The sequence below is a fragment of the Grampus griseus genome (genome assembly GCF_964374135.1).
Source record: "Grampus griseus genome assembly, chromosome: 6".
Taxonomy (NCBI): domain Eukaryota; kingdom Metazoa; phylum Chordata; class Mammalia; order Artiodactyla; family Delphinidae; genus Grampus; species Grampus griseus.
Window position 1 is genome coordinate 63,738,387 of NC_139000.1, and position 15,932 is coordinate 63,754,318.

Genomic DNA, 15,932 nt, shown 5'->3' on the forward strand with positions numbered 1-15,932 from the left:
CAAAACTAGGTAAAAACTGTATCTTCAAAAGCTTCTCGAGAAACTGGAATTTAGTGTTTATTTTAAGTAATATTTTTACTATTAGGACTATTGACTCCAACCTGACAACTGGTTCCTTATGACATATCCTTTAGGGGCATGATGGTGCCAAAAATAAATATTAGAAGGAAATAACAGATGTTATGCTCACAGTGGTCTCTAGTTCAAAAAGGTCCACAAGGAATTTTTCAAAGGCTGCATTCACATATTTTAAGTGGGCAAGAGTCAGAAGTACTTTTACACATAAATTATAAGAGCATAAGTGTCCCACGGGATAGAGAATTCAAGTGGTTAAATACACAAATACAGAGTTACTGTGCTAGGGAATATTTAATGATGTCAGACAGGAAAGGTCTGACACTTTATAATGAGGGCTGTGTTTTAATCTAGACTCTAATAAGGAAGGGACTTTTGTAACTAAAGAAATTAAAAATAAAACCTTCTCCTTGGACCCAGCACGCTGGAGGGAATATGGGGAGAGAATGCGTGCTGCTCAGAGCAAGAATACAGATTCCAGACTGAACACTGCCGTTAGAGACAGGCAGCATCGTCAACCATTCCCATTAGCCAGTAGAGCTGGGGGCCAACAGACTGAAGAGACTCTCGAAAAGGAGCAAAGCCTTTTAAAGAAGCAGGGTGATGAAATTTAAAGACAGTGCACTGGTGGACCCAGTTAATGCTTCCCCTCAAATCTACCCAGCTCCCCTTCCTCCTGATGCTGACCATGTGCCTGCTTTCTAGCTGCAGCAGCTCCAATAGGCTTCCCACAGTCCCCACATTGTAAAGCCCTGGCTGCCACCACTGCCTCATCTTCTGATGTTGCTGCCCTCAACTGCCCACCAGACGAGGTTTTGGCGTGAACTTCCCTGTGACCATGGCCAGGTCCCACACCATGGGACTCAAGGAGTTTGTACAGTGGCTGTTAAGAAGAGCCAGGTAACACAACCTAGGCATGTGGGGAGTTAACATCCAGTGAGGCAAACTGACCAGGGTGAGAGAGGAGATGGAAGGAGCTGACATGTGTTTGTTCACACTTTCTCAACCCCACCCCTGACTCTTCCCACACAGAGTGGGTTCATCTCCTACTGGAGATATCAGCACTATCGAGCACATCAGCTTTATTTTCTTGTAAACTTATGGCCATCTCAGTCACACCACCTTTTTATTTGCTGCCCCCAAACCCCCAACTTCCCTTCCCCTTACTCTAGTTTTCAGTAAAGCGTTAGTGCATGTAATCTGCCTAAGGGACTGTTTGCTATGGTACCTGGGCTAAGACATATGGCATATTGAAAGAAAGAGAGAAAGAAAGGAAGGAAGGAAGGAAGGAAGGAAGGAAGGAAGGGAGGGAGGGAGGGAGGGAGGGAGGAAGGATGTAGTGGGGGAGAGAGAAATAAGGATGGGTAGAAGGAAGGGAAGCAGGGAAAGAGGGAGAGAGGGAGGACAAGCACATATAAAGAATCTCTGCGACTGGTAATGAGGGTTTTGAAGCCAAAAGTGCACAGTACAGCACAGGACAAGGCATCATGGGATACAGGAGAGGAGCAAGTGAGAACACTAGAAATTTATATAGCAAGATAGTAATGGTGTTTATGTCTTTGTGGTGAAGTAATGAGTGATTTTATTCACTCATTATTATTATCATCATTTCATTCATTTATTATCAATATTATCATTATTTATTATCAATATTATCAATATTGATATTATCAATATTATCATTATTTATTATCAATATTATCATTATTTCATTCATTTATTCATTACTATTAACTCATTATTATTTATCCTACTTATTGTGCTTTCCAAGTTTTCAATGATGAACTTAAGTTCATAATAAATAAAATTTCATTTAAAAAAGAATTCTGGTGTCCAAACTAGTCAAAACCAGATTTGGAGCTCTTAACAAGCCTGTTTTCACAGATCACACATACACATGCAGACCATTAAGTCTCTACACTCAAGCAATAATGTAATTAATATTTGATTATTACTAAACTTTAGATCACTAATTCATTCTTTTCTCTCATTATCCCTCAAACAGAGGTAGAGTAGTACGGAGAGGCAGATTATAAATCAAGGATGCCCAACCAACGTTGTCCATCTCTACTGAAACTCACATACATACAAATACACACACATGGTATGTTACCCATGTGCAAGCACACACACAAGCACAAGAGGTAATCAGTTTAAGCTGCCACCTGAGTATTTAAATCACACAGATATTTTCTGTGTTAACTGAACCTACCAACACTGTTTATAAGTATGTTTTGAATGCTCTTGATGGTATTAATGGGAAAGGAAAAAAAATCTTCATTTACATTTCACATTTACATTTTATCTAAATATATACATTGCATTTTAAATCTACTCAGGAATGAGAGGCAGTGCAAAGCCTTCTTTTAAAAGAAATAAAGCAGGAGGAGGTCAAGATAGCAGAGTAGGAAGATGCAGAATTCACCTCCTGTCCTCCTCCCACCCCTGTGAATGCATCAAAAATACATCTACCTGTGGAGCAATTCTCACTGGAAATGGACTGGAGACTGACAGAAAGACCCTTATGCAACCAAGGCTATAAGAAAGATCCACATGGAGTTGGGTAGGAAAGGAAGAGAATCAATCAGGTTGGGACCTGCACCCCTAGGAAGGGACACAGAAGAGGAGGGGGATTACAAGGGTGGAGATATCCCTGAGGAGTGGCTTGAACCACATACTGGGTCTCCCAGCCCTGGGGTCCAACAGAGGGAGGATGAGTGCCCTTAGAAGGTTTGAAAACCAATAGGACTGACAACAGGGCTGTAAGAAATCTAGACTCTGCTCATGAAGAACACACACATTCTCGCTCACTCCCACGACAAGAGAGAGAAAGCAGATTGAAACTGCCCAGGACTCTGGCTGGTTTCCCACAACTGCCTCAGTGCGTGCCCTGGCCCATGCCAGGCACCCTTTCCAACCCCTCTTGCTCTGAGGCACAGTTCCCCACTAGAATCAGGGCTGCCACAGCTGAGGAGAGTGCACTGTTGCGGGGGAGGGAGCTGGCTTGAGCCCAACCCAGGGTTTCCGCTCCAGCTCCAGGGTGGTGTTGGCCACTGAGCAGAGGAGAAGCTCCCACTCACACCTGGCTCTGGCTCTAGCTCCTCCATCTCCAGCCCCAACCCCTACAAAGTTGATAGCTGCCAGCATGCTCTGGGGAAAGACATGACTTATGTTCACACCAGATCAAGCTCTCCTGTGAAATCCACTGGGAACACACAGACCGTATAGGGATGCTCTCACACAAGGACACACATTCAAGACCAGGATAGGTAACTTTTACCTAATTTTATAGAGACAGAGAAAGTTAACCAAAACAAGAAGACAGGATTTTATTTCAAACGAAAGAAGGAAAAAAACCTGAAAAACCAACCAGTGAAACAGAGATGAATTAATTACCAGAAAAAGAGTTTAAAGATTAGTAATAAGAATGTTAACTGAACTAGGGAATAGATGAACTAGAAAATATGAAAAAAAACAGTCAAAACTGAATATACAATAACTGAAACGAAAAACATACTAGAAATAATTAATGACAGACTAAGTGATACAGAGGAACACATAGTGTTCTGGAAGATAGAATAATGGAAAACATCCAATCAGATAAGCAAAAAGAGAAACAAATTTTTAAAAATGAAAACAGTTTAAGGGACGGTTGGAACAACATCAAACATAATAACATTCACATTACATGGGTCCTAGAAGGAGAAGAGAGAAAAAAAAGGGGTCAAAATTTATTTGATGGAATTATAGCTGAAAACTTCCCAAACCTGAAGAAGAAAACAGATATCCAGGTACAGGAAGCATAGAGCATCCCAAACAAGATGAAATCAGAGAACCACACCAAAACATATCATAATTAAAATGGCAAAAGTTAAAGATAAAAGAGAATTCTAAAGGTAGCAAAAGAAAAACAAAGAATCACATACAAGGGAACCCCCATAAGGCTACCAATGGATTTTTCTGAAGAAATTTTGCAGGCCAAAAGGAAGTGGTATGATATATTTAAAGTGCTGAAAGGGGAAAAACCTACAACCTAGGATATTCTATCCAGCAAGATTATCATTCAGAATTGAAGGAGGGATAAAGAACTTCTCAGATAAGCAAAAACTAAGAGTACATCAACACTAAACCAATTCTAAAAGAAATGTTAACGGTTCTTCTCTAAGTGGAAAAGAACAGGCTACAACAAGAAGTAAGAATCTGTAGGAAAGGAAAAATCCCACTAGTAAAAGCAAATATATAGTAAAGGAACACAAGCATACCACGAAAGAAAATCATCAAACACAAGGGAAGCAACTAAAAGAAGAAAAGAACAGAGAGGAACAACAAAAAGAATCAGAAAACAAGTAACGAAGTGGCAATAAGTACATACCTATCAATAATCACTGTAAATGCCAGTGGACTTAATGTTTCAGTGAAAAGACATAGGATGGCTGATTGGATTAAAAAAAACACACACACAATAAAACCCAAGATCCATCCATGTGCTGCTTACAAGCGGTCCACTTCAGAGCTAAAAACACACAGACTGAAAGTGAGGTGATGGAAAAAAGATCTTCATGGAAATGACAAGAAAGCAGGGGGTAGGCATACCCATATCAGACAAAATAGACTTTGAAACAAAGTCTTGCCAAAAGACAAAATGGGCATTATATAATGATAAAGGGATAAACAGAAGAAAAGGATATAACATTTGCTAACAAATATGCCTAATATAGGGGCAACTAAGTATATAAAGCAAATATTAACAGACATCAAGAGAGAAATTGACAATGATACAGTAATATTAGGGGAATTTAACACCTCACTTACATCAATGGACAGATCATCCAGACATAAAGTCAACAAGGAAATAATAGTCTTAAATGACACTTTAGACCAGTTGGACTTAACAGATACCTACAGGATATTTCATCCAAAAACAGCAGAATACACATTCTTTTCAAGTGTACAGAGAATGTTTTCCAGGATAGATCACATGGTAGGCTACAAAACAAGTCTCAGAACATTTAGGAGGATAGAAATGATATCAAGCATTTTTCCAACTACAATGGTATGACCAGAAATCAATTGCAGGAAGAAAAATGAGAAAAACACAAACACAAAGACTAAAAAACATGCTACTAAAAAAACCAATGGGTCAATGAAGAAATCAAAGAGGAAATCAGGAAATACTTTGAGAGAAATGAAAAAAAAAATAAACCCACAACTTTCCAAAATCTGTGTAACACAGAAAAAGCAGTTCTAAGAGGGAAGTTTATAGCAATACAGGCCTACCCTAAGAAACAAGAAAAATCTTAAAAAACAACCTACCCTACTACCTAAAGGAATCAGAAAGAGAAGAACAAAGGAAGCCCAAAGTCAGCAGAAGGAAGAAAATTATAAAGATCAAAGAGGAAATAAATAAAAATAGAGACAAAAAAAAAAAAAACAATAGAAAAAAAAATCAATGGAACCAAAATCTGTTTTTTTGAAAGGTTAAACAAAAACAATAATCCTGTGTCCAGGTTCATCATGAAAAATAGAGAGGACGCAAATAAACAAAGTAAGAAATGAAAGAGGAGAAATAACTGATATCACAGAGAAAAAAATCATAAGAGAATAATACAAACAGTTATATGCGAACAAATTACACAACCTAGAGAAAAAGGATAAATTTCTAGAAACATACACTCTTCCAAGACTGGATCAGGAAGAAATAGACAATCTGAACAGATTGTGCACCAGTAGTGAAACTGAATTAGTAATAAAAAAAATTTTTTTTTAAACAATAAAAAAAAACTGCCAGTAAACAAAAGCCCAGGATTGACAGCTTCACTGGGTAATTCTCCCAAATATATATAAAAAAACAGCTAATACCTATCTTTCTCAAACTATTTCTAAAAAATTGAAACAGAGAGAACTCTCCCAAATTAACTCTACAAGGCCACCATGAATCTGATACCAAAACTAGACAAAATTACCAGCCAATATCTCTGATGAATATAGGGGCAAAATTCCTCAACAAAATATTAGCAAACCCAAATCAACAATATATTAAAAGGATCATACAACATTATCAAGTAGCATTTATTTCAGGTAAGCGAGGATGGTTCAAGATCCACAAATCAATCAATACGATACACCACATTAACAAAAGGAAGGTAAAAATCCCATGATCATCTCAATAAGTGCAAAAAAAGGATCTGATAAAATTCAACACCTTTTCATGACGAAAACTCTCATCAAAGTTGGCATAGAGAGAACATATGTCAACATAATAAAGGCCATTTATGACACATCCACAGCTAACATCATACTAAACAGCGAAAAGCTGAAAGCCTTCTTGCTAAACTCAGGAACAAAACAAGGATGACCACTCTCTCTACTTCTATTTAACACAGTAATGAAAGTCCTAGCCACAGCATCCAGACAAGAAAAAGAAATAAAAGGCATCCAACTGGAAGGGAAGAAGTAAAATTGTCACTATTGGGCTTCCCTGGTGGTGCAGTGGTTGAGAGTGTGCCTGCCGATGCAGGGGACACGGGTTCGTGCCCCAGTCCGGGAAGATCCCACATGATGCGGAGCGGCTGGGCCTGTGAGCCATGGCCGCTGAGCCTGCACGTCCAGAGCCTGTGCTCCACAACGGGAGAGGCCACAGCAGTGAGAGGCCCACGTACCACAAAAAAACAAACAAAAAAGCTGTCACTATTTGCAGATGACATGATACTATATATAGAAAACCTTAAAGCCTCCACCAAAAAACTATTAGAACTAATAAGTGAACTCGGTAAAGTTGCAGGAGACAAGATTAATATACAGAAATCTGTTGCTTTTCTATAAGCTAATAATAACAATCATAAAGAGAAAACAATCCTTTTTAAAACTGTATCAAAAAGAATAAGATACCTAGGAATAAACTTAACGAAGAAGGTGAAAGACCTGTACTCTGAAAACTACAGAAGGCTGAAAGAAATTGAAGATGATACAAAGAAATGGAAAGATAGCCCATGTTCATGAATTGGAAAAATTAATATTGTTAAAATGTCCATACTACTCAAAGCAATCTACAGATTTAACATAATCCCTATCAAAACACCCATGACATTTTCACACTAGAACAAATTATCCTAAAATTAACATAAAACCATAAAAGACCCAGAATTGCCAAAGCAATCTTGAGAAAAAAGAACAAAGCTGGAGGTATCATGCCCCTGACTTCAGACTATACTACAAAGCTATAGTAATCAAAACAGTATGACACTGGCACATTAAACAGACACATAGATCAATGGAACAGAATAGGAAGTCCAGAAATAAACCCACACACTTATGGTCAATTAATCCATGACAAAGGAGGTAAGAATATACAATGGAAAAAAGAAGTGGTGCTGGAAAAACTGGACAGCTATATGTAAAAGAATGAAATTAGGACATTCTCTAACACCATACACAAAAATAAACTCAAAATGGATCAAAGACCTAAATTTAAGGCTGGACAATATAAAACAGTTGCAGGAAAACACAGGCAGAATACTCTTTGACATAAATCACAGCAATATCTTCTTTGATCCACCTCCTAGAGTAATAAGAATAAAAACAAAAACAAATGGGACCTAATTAAACTCAAAAGCTTAGGCACATGGAAGGCCATGTGCTCAAAAGCAAAGGAAGCCATCAACAAAATGAAAAGACAGCCCATAGAATGGGATAAAATATTTGCAAATGATGCGACTGACAAGGGATTAATCTACAAAATATACAAATAGCTCACATAGCTCTATGTCAAAAAACAAACAACCCAATCAAAAACTGGGCATTAGATCTAAATAGACACCTCTCCAAAGAAGACATAAAGATGGTCAATAGGCACATGAAAATCATCACTAATTATCAGAGAAATGCAAATCAGAACTACAATGATGTATCACCTCACATTGGTCAGAATGGCCGTTATCAAAAAGTTTACAAACAATAAAGGCTAGAGGGGGTGTGGAGAAAAGGGAACCCTCTTGCACTGTTGGTGGGAATGTAAATTGGTACAACCACTATGGAGAACAGTATGGAGGTTCCTTAAAAAACTATAAATAGAACTACCATATGATCCAGCAATCCCACACCTGGGCATATATCGAGAGAAAAACATAATCTGAAAAGATACATGCACCCCAATGTTCACTGCAACACTACTTATAATAGCCAAGACATGGAAGTAACCTAAATGTCCACTGACAGAGGATTGGATAAGAAGATGTGGTACGTATATACAATGGATATTACTCAGCCAGAAAAAAGAATGAAATGATGCCATTTGCAGCAACATGGATGGACCTAGATATTACCATACTAAGTGAAGTAAGTCAGACAGAGAAAGACAAATATCATGTGATATCACTCATGTGGAATCTAATTTTTAAAAATGATACGAATGAACTTATTTACAAAACAGAAACAGACTTACAGATATTGAAAACAAACTTATGGTTACCAAAGGAGAAAGAAGGGGGAAAGATTAAATCAGGAACTTGGGATTAACATACACACACTACTATATATAAGATAGATAACCAACAAGGACCTACTATATAGCACAGGGAACTCTTCTCAATATTATGTGTTAACCTATATGAGAAAAGAACCTGAAAAAGAATGAATATATGTATAACTGAGTCATTTTGCTGTACACCTGAAACTAACACAACATTGTAAATCAACTATACTGTAATAAATTTTTCTGAAAAAAGAAATGTAAGTAAATAAATAAATAAAAAATGAGGATGTGGTAAGACTGCACCACTATTTTCACATCTTTGGTGGTGGTTCTAATACCTGAGGTTCCCCCAAGGAATGTAGTATTGCTTTTGATTTATTATTTTTTTAGGCAAGTGAAATACCACATGCTTCCTTTGGTCTTTTAGACCATAATAGCCTTTACTGTAAGAGTCTGGGAGCTAAAGTGAGGATTCTACTATCTGCTGAGGGTCGCTATTTAAACTACCACACAGAAACTACAAAATAAACCATGAGTGATAATCAGGGTTCCACTGAGACCGCTGAGAGATATCCTGGTTAAAAATCCATTTATCTCCTAAATGCAGACTCTGTGAACTCCCACTACAATGGCATCCTGTGTCCCCAGGTACCAGTGTTGTTGCAAAGTCGGTGTTCAATAATTCCTAGAAGTTTGAGGTAGTTGCCTAGTCTCAGTGTGCAGTGACCATGAAAAATGTCTACAGGTCCCACTGGGGAAGGGGACTCCCCTTATATGTTTGTGATATTACTGAACTGTCTTCCTCAAATGTGCCTGCCTCCTTTTCAAAGGGCTCTGGGTCTATAAAGTAAGTCAGTCTAGAGATTGAAGGAACAGTAACAGTTCCCTATACCACTGGCTCAATTCAGGCAAAGTCCTGCAGTAAACCAGGCCCCTACACGTAAGAGAATGAAATTATAACAATATCTCATGTCATATACAAAAATTAACTCAGAATGGATTAAAGACCTAAATGTAAGACTGGAAACCATAAAGCTCCTAGAAGGAAACATAGCAGAACACTCTTTGACATAAATCATAGCAATATTTTTTTGGCTCTTTCTCCTAAGGCAACAGATACAAAAGCAAAAATAAACAAATGATATCTAATCAAACATAAAAGCTTTTGCACAGCAAAGGAAACCATCAACAAAATGAAAAGACAACTTACTGAATATCCAAATATATAAACAGCTCACACAACTCAACAGCAGAAAACCAAACAATCTGATTTTAAAATGGTCAGAAAGAGGAGCTTCAAGATGGAGGAAGAGTAAGACGTGGAGATCACCTTCCTCCCCAAAGATACATCAGAAATACATCTACATATGGAACAACTCCACAGCACACCTGCTGAACGCTGGCAGAAGACCTCGGACCTCCCAAAAGGCAGAAACTCCCCACGTACCTGGGTAGGGCAAAAGGAAAAACAGAGACAAAAGAATAGGGACGGGACCCGCACCAGTGGGAGGGAGCTGTGAAGGAGGAAATGTTTCCACACACTAGGAAGCCCCTTCGCGGGTGGAGACTGCGGGTGGCGGAGGGGGGAAGCTTCGGAGCCACAGAGGAGAGCACAGCAACAGGGGTGCGGAGGGCAAAGCGGTGAGATTCCCGCACAGAGGATCAGTGCTGACCAGAACTCACCAGACAGAGAGGCTTGTCTGCTCACCCGCCGGGGCGGGCGGGGCTGGGAACTGAGGCTCGGGCTTCAGTCGGATCCCAGGGAGAGGACTGGAGTTGGCAGCGTGAACACAGCCTGAAGTGGGCTAGTGCCCCACAGCTGGCCGGGAGGGAGTCCGGGAGAAAGTCTGAACCTGCTGAAGAGGCAAGAGACTTTTTCTTGCCTCTTTGTTTCCTGGTGTGCGAGGAGAGGGGATTCAGAGCGCCGCTTAAAAGAGTCCCAGAGACGGGCGCGAGCCGCGGCTAAAAGCGCGGACCCCAGAGACGGGGATGAGACGCTAAGGCTGCTGCCGCCGCCACCAAGAAGTCTGTGTGCGAGCACAGGTCACCCTCCACACCTCCCCTCCTGGGAGCCTGTGCAGCCCGCCACTGCCAGGGTCCCGTGATCCAGGCACAACTTCCCTGGGAGAACGCACGGCGCGCTTCCGGGTGGTGCAACGTCACACCGGCCTCTGCCGCCACAGGCTCACCCTGCATCCGTGCCCCTCCCTCCCCCCGGCCTGAGTGAGCCAGAGCCCCCAAATCAGCTGCTCCTTTAACCCCGTCCTGTCTGAGCGAAGAACAGACGCCCTCAGGCAACCTACACACAGAGGGGGGTCCCAATCCAAAGCTGAACCCCAAGAGCTGTGCAAAAAAGAAGAGAAAGGGAAATTTCTCCCAGCAGCCTCAGGAGCAGCGGATTAAATCTCCACAATCAACTTGATGTACCCTGCATCTGTGGAATACCGGAATAGACAACGAATCATCCCAAATTGAGGAGGTGGACTTTGGGAGCAACAATATATATATATTTTTTCCCTTTTTCTATTTTTGTGAGTTTGTATGTGTATGTTTCTGCATGTGATTTTGTCTGCATAGCTTTGCTTTTACCATTTGTCCTAGGGTTCTGTTGGTCCTTTTTTTTTCCTTTTTTTTGGTATAGTTTTCAGCGCTTGTTATCATTGGTGGATTTGTTTTTTGGTTTGGTTGCAATCTACCTTCCCTTTTAATACTTAAAAAATTTTTTTTAATAATAACTTTTATTTTAATAACTTTATTTTATTTTTTCTTTCTTTCTTTTATTTTCTTCCCTTTTATTCTGAACCGTGTGGATGACAGGCTCTTGGTGCTCCAGCCAGCCGTCAGGGCTGTGCCTCAGAGAAGGGAGAGCCAAGTTCAGGCTACTGGTCCACAAGAGACCTCCTAGCTGCACATAATATCAAACGGCGAAAATCTCCCAGAGATCTCCATCTCAACGCAAAGACCCAGCTCCACTCAATGACCAGCAACCTACAGTGCTGGACACCCTACGCCCAACAACTAGCAAGACAGGAACACAACGCCACCCATTAGCAGAGAGGCTGCCTAAAATCATAAAAAGGCCACAGACACCCCAAAACAAACCACCAGACAAGGACCTGCCCACCAGAAAGACAAGATCCAGCCTCATCCACCAGAACACAGGCACTAGTTCCCTCCACCAGGAAGCCTACACAACCCACTAAACCAACCTTAGCTACTGTGGGCAGACACCAAAAACAACAGGAACTACGAACCTGCAGCCTGTGAACAGGAGACCCCAAACACAGTAAGTTAAGCAAAATGAGAAGACAGAGAAACACACAGCAGATGAAGGAGCAAGGTAAAAACCCACCAGACCAAACAAATGAAGAGGAAATAGGCAGTCTACCTGAAAAAGAATTCAGAATAATGATAGTAAAGATGATCCAAAATACTGGAAATAGAATGGAGAAAATAAAAGAAACGTTTAACAAGGACCTAGAAGAACTAAAGACCAAACAAATGGTGATAAACAACACAATAAATGAAATTAAAATTCTCTAGAAGGGATCAATAGCAGAATAACTGAGGCAGAAGAACAGATACGTGACCTGGAAGATAAAATAGTGGAAATCACTACTGCAGAGCACAATACAGAAAAAAGAATGGAAAGAATTGAGGACAGTCTCAAGAGACCTCTGCAACAACATTAAACACACCAACATTCGAATTATAGGGGTCCCAGAGAAGAAGAGAAAAAGAAAGGGACTGAGAAAATATTTGAAGAGATTATAGTTGAAAACTTCCCTAATATGGGAAAGGAAATAGTTAGTCAAGCCCAGGAAGCACGGAGAGTCCCATACAGGATAAATCCAAAGAGAAACACACCAAGACTTAAACTAATCAAACTATCAAAAATTAAATACAAAGAAAAAATATTAAAAGCAGCAAGGGAAAAACAACAAATAACACACAAAGGAATCCCCATAAGGTTAACAGCTGATCTTTCAGCAGAAATTCTGCAAGCCAGAAGGGAGTGGCAGGACATATTTAAAGTGATGAAGGGGAAAAACCTAAAACCAAGATTACTCTACCCAACAAGGATCTCTTTACAGACAAGCAAAAGCTAAGAGAATTCAGCACCACCAAACCAGCTTTACAACAAATGCTAAAGGAACTTCTCTAGGCAGGAAACACAAGAGAAGGAAAAGACCTACAATACCAAACCCAAACAATTAAGAAAATTGTAATAGGAACATACATATCGATAATTACCTTAAATGTAAATGGATTAAATGCTCCAACTAAAGACACTGACTGGCTGAATGGATACACAAACAAGACCCATATATATGCTGTCTACAAAACACCCACTTCAGACCTAGGGACACATACAGACTGAAAGTAAGGGGATGGAAAAAGATATTCCATGCAAATGGAAATCAAAAGCTGGAGTAGCAATTCTCATATCAGACAAAATAGACTTTAAAACAACGACTATTACAAGAAGTAAAGAAGGACACTACATAATGATCAAGGGATCAATCCAAGAAGAAGAAATAATAATTGTACATATTGATGCACCCAACACAGGAGCACCTCAATACATAAGGCAAATACTAACAGCCATAAAAGGGGAAATGGACAGTAACACAATCATAGTACGGGACTTTAACTGCCCACTTTCAGCAATGGACAGGTCATCCAAAATGAAAATAAATAAGGAAACACAAGCTTTAAATGATACATTAAACAAGATGGACTTAGTTGATATTTATAGGACATACCATCCCAAAACAACAGAATACACTTTCTTCTCAAGTGCTCATGGAACATTCTCCAGGATAGATCATATCTTGGGTCACAAATCAAGCCTTGGTAAATTTAAGAAAATTGAAATGAGACTAGATATCAATTATAGGAAAAACTCTGTAAAAAAAATACAAACACATGGAGGCTAAACAATACACTGCTTAATAACCAAGAGATCACTGAAGAAATCAAAGAGGAAATCAAAAAATACCTAGAAACTAATGACAATGAAAACACGATGACCCAAAACCTATGGGATGCAGCAAAAGCAGTTCTAACAGGGAAGATTATAGCAATACAATCCTACCTTAAGAAACAAGAAAAATCTCAAATAAACAATCTAAACTTACACCTAAACCAATTAGAGAAAGAAGAACAAAAAACCCCAAAGTTAGCAGAAGGAAAGAAATCATAAAGATCAGATCAGAAATAAATGAAAAAGAAATGAAGGAAATGATAGCAAAGATCAACAAAACTAAAAGTTGGTTCTTTGAGAAGATAAACAAAATTGATAAACCGTTAGCCAGACTCATCAAGAATAAAAGGGAGAAGACTCAAAATCAACAAATTAGAAATGAAAAAGGAGAAGTAACAACTGACACTGCAGAAATACAAAGGATCATGAGAGATTACTGCAAGCAACTATATGCCAATAAAATGGACAACCAGGAAAAAATGGACAAATGCTTAGAAGTGTACAACCTTCAGAAACTGAACCAGGAAGAAACAGAAAATATAAACAGACCAATCACAAGTGCTGAAATTGAAACTGTGATTCAAAATCTTCCAACAAACAAAGCCCAGGACCAGATGGCTTCACAGGTGAATTCTATCAAATATTTAGAGAAGAGCTAACAACCATCCTTCTCAAACTCTTCCACAATATAGCAGAGGGAGGAACACTCCCAAACTCATTCTACGAGGCCACCATCACCCTGATACCAAAACCAGACAAAGATGTCACAAAGAAAGAAAACTACAGGCCAATATCACTGATGAACATAGATGCAAAAATCCTCAACAAAATACTAGCAAATAGAATTCAACAGCACATTAAAAGGATCATACACCATGATCAAGTGGGGTTTATCCCAGGAATGCAAGGATTCTTCAATATACCCCTATCAATCAATGTGATACACCATATTAGCAAATTGACAGAGAAAAACCATCTGATCATCTCAATAGATGCAGAGAAAGCTTTTGACAAAATTCAACACCCATTTATGATAAAAACCCTGCAGAAACTAGGCATAGAGGGAACTTTCCTCAACATAATAAAGGCCATATATGACAAACCCACAGCCAACATCATCCTCAATGGTGAAAAACTGAAATCATTTCCACTAAGATCAGGAGCAAGACAAGGTTGCCCACTCTCACCATTATTATTCAACATAGTTTTGGAAGTCTCAGCCACAGCAATCAGAGAAGAAAAAGAAAAAAAAGGAATCCAAATTGGAAAAGAAGAAGTTAAGCTCTCACTGCAGATGACACAAAACTATACATAGAGAATCATAAAGATGCTACCAGAAAACTACTAATGCTAATCAATGAATTTGGTAAAGCAGCAGGATACAAAATTAATGCACAGAAATCTCTTGCATTCTTATACACTAATGATGAAAAATCTGAAAGTGAAATTAAGATAACACTCCCATTTACCATTGCAACAAAAAGAATAAAATATCTAGGAATAAACCTACCTAAGGAGACAACAGACCTGTATGCAGAAAAGTATAAGACACTGATGAAAGAAATTAAAGATGATACAAACAGATGGAGAGATATACCATGTTCTTAGATTGGAAGAATCAACATTGTGAAAATGACTATACTACCCAAAGCAATCTACAGATGCAATGCAATCCCTATCAAACTACCACTGGCATTTTTCACAGAACTAGAACAAAAAATTTCACAATTTGTATGGAAACACAAAAGACCCCGAATAGCCAAAGCAATCTTGAGAAAGAAAAACTGAGCTGGAGGAATCAGTCTTCCTGACTTCAGACTATACTACAAACCTACCCTAATCAAGACAGTATGGTACTGGCACAAAAACAGAAATATACATCAATGGAACAGGATAGAAAGCCCAGAGATAAACCCACGCACATATGGTCATCTTGTCTTTGATAAAAGAGGCAAGAATATACAGTGGAGAAAAGACAGCCTCTTCAATAAGTGGTGCTGGGAAAACTGGACAGCTACATGAAAAAGAATGAAATTAGAACATTCACTAACACCATACACAAAAATAAGCTCAAAATGGATTAAAGACCTAAATGTAAGGCCAGACAATATGAAACTCTTAGAGGAAAATATAGGCAGAACACTCTATGACATAAATCACAGCAAGATCCTTTTTGACCCACCTCCTAGAGAAATGGAAATAAAAACAAAAATAAACAAATGGGACCTAATGAAACTTAAAACCTTTCCACAGCAAAGGAAACCATAAAAAAGACTAAAAGACAATCCTCAGAATGGGAGAAAATATTTGCAAATGAAGCAACTGACAAAGGATTAATCTCCAAAATTTACAAGCAGCTCATGCAGCTCAATATCACAAAAACAAACAACCCAATCCAAA

At 39.0% G+C, this 15,932-nt stretch overlaps 1 protein-coding gene across 1 annotated transcript in view; it reads right to left on the reverse strand.

The window, feature by feature from the left end:
* LOC309824152 (FRAS1-related extracellular matrix protein 1-like) overlaps positions 1-15,932 on the reverse strand; it is a gene marked incomplete at both ends in the record, with an annotated part of 40,328 nt that overhangs the window by 7,231 nt on the left and 17,165 nt on the right. The window lies entirely within an intron of this gene.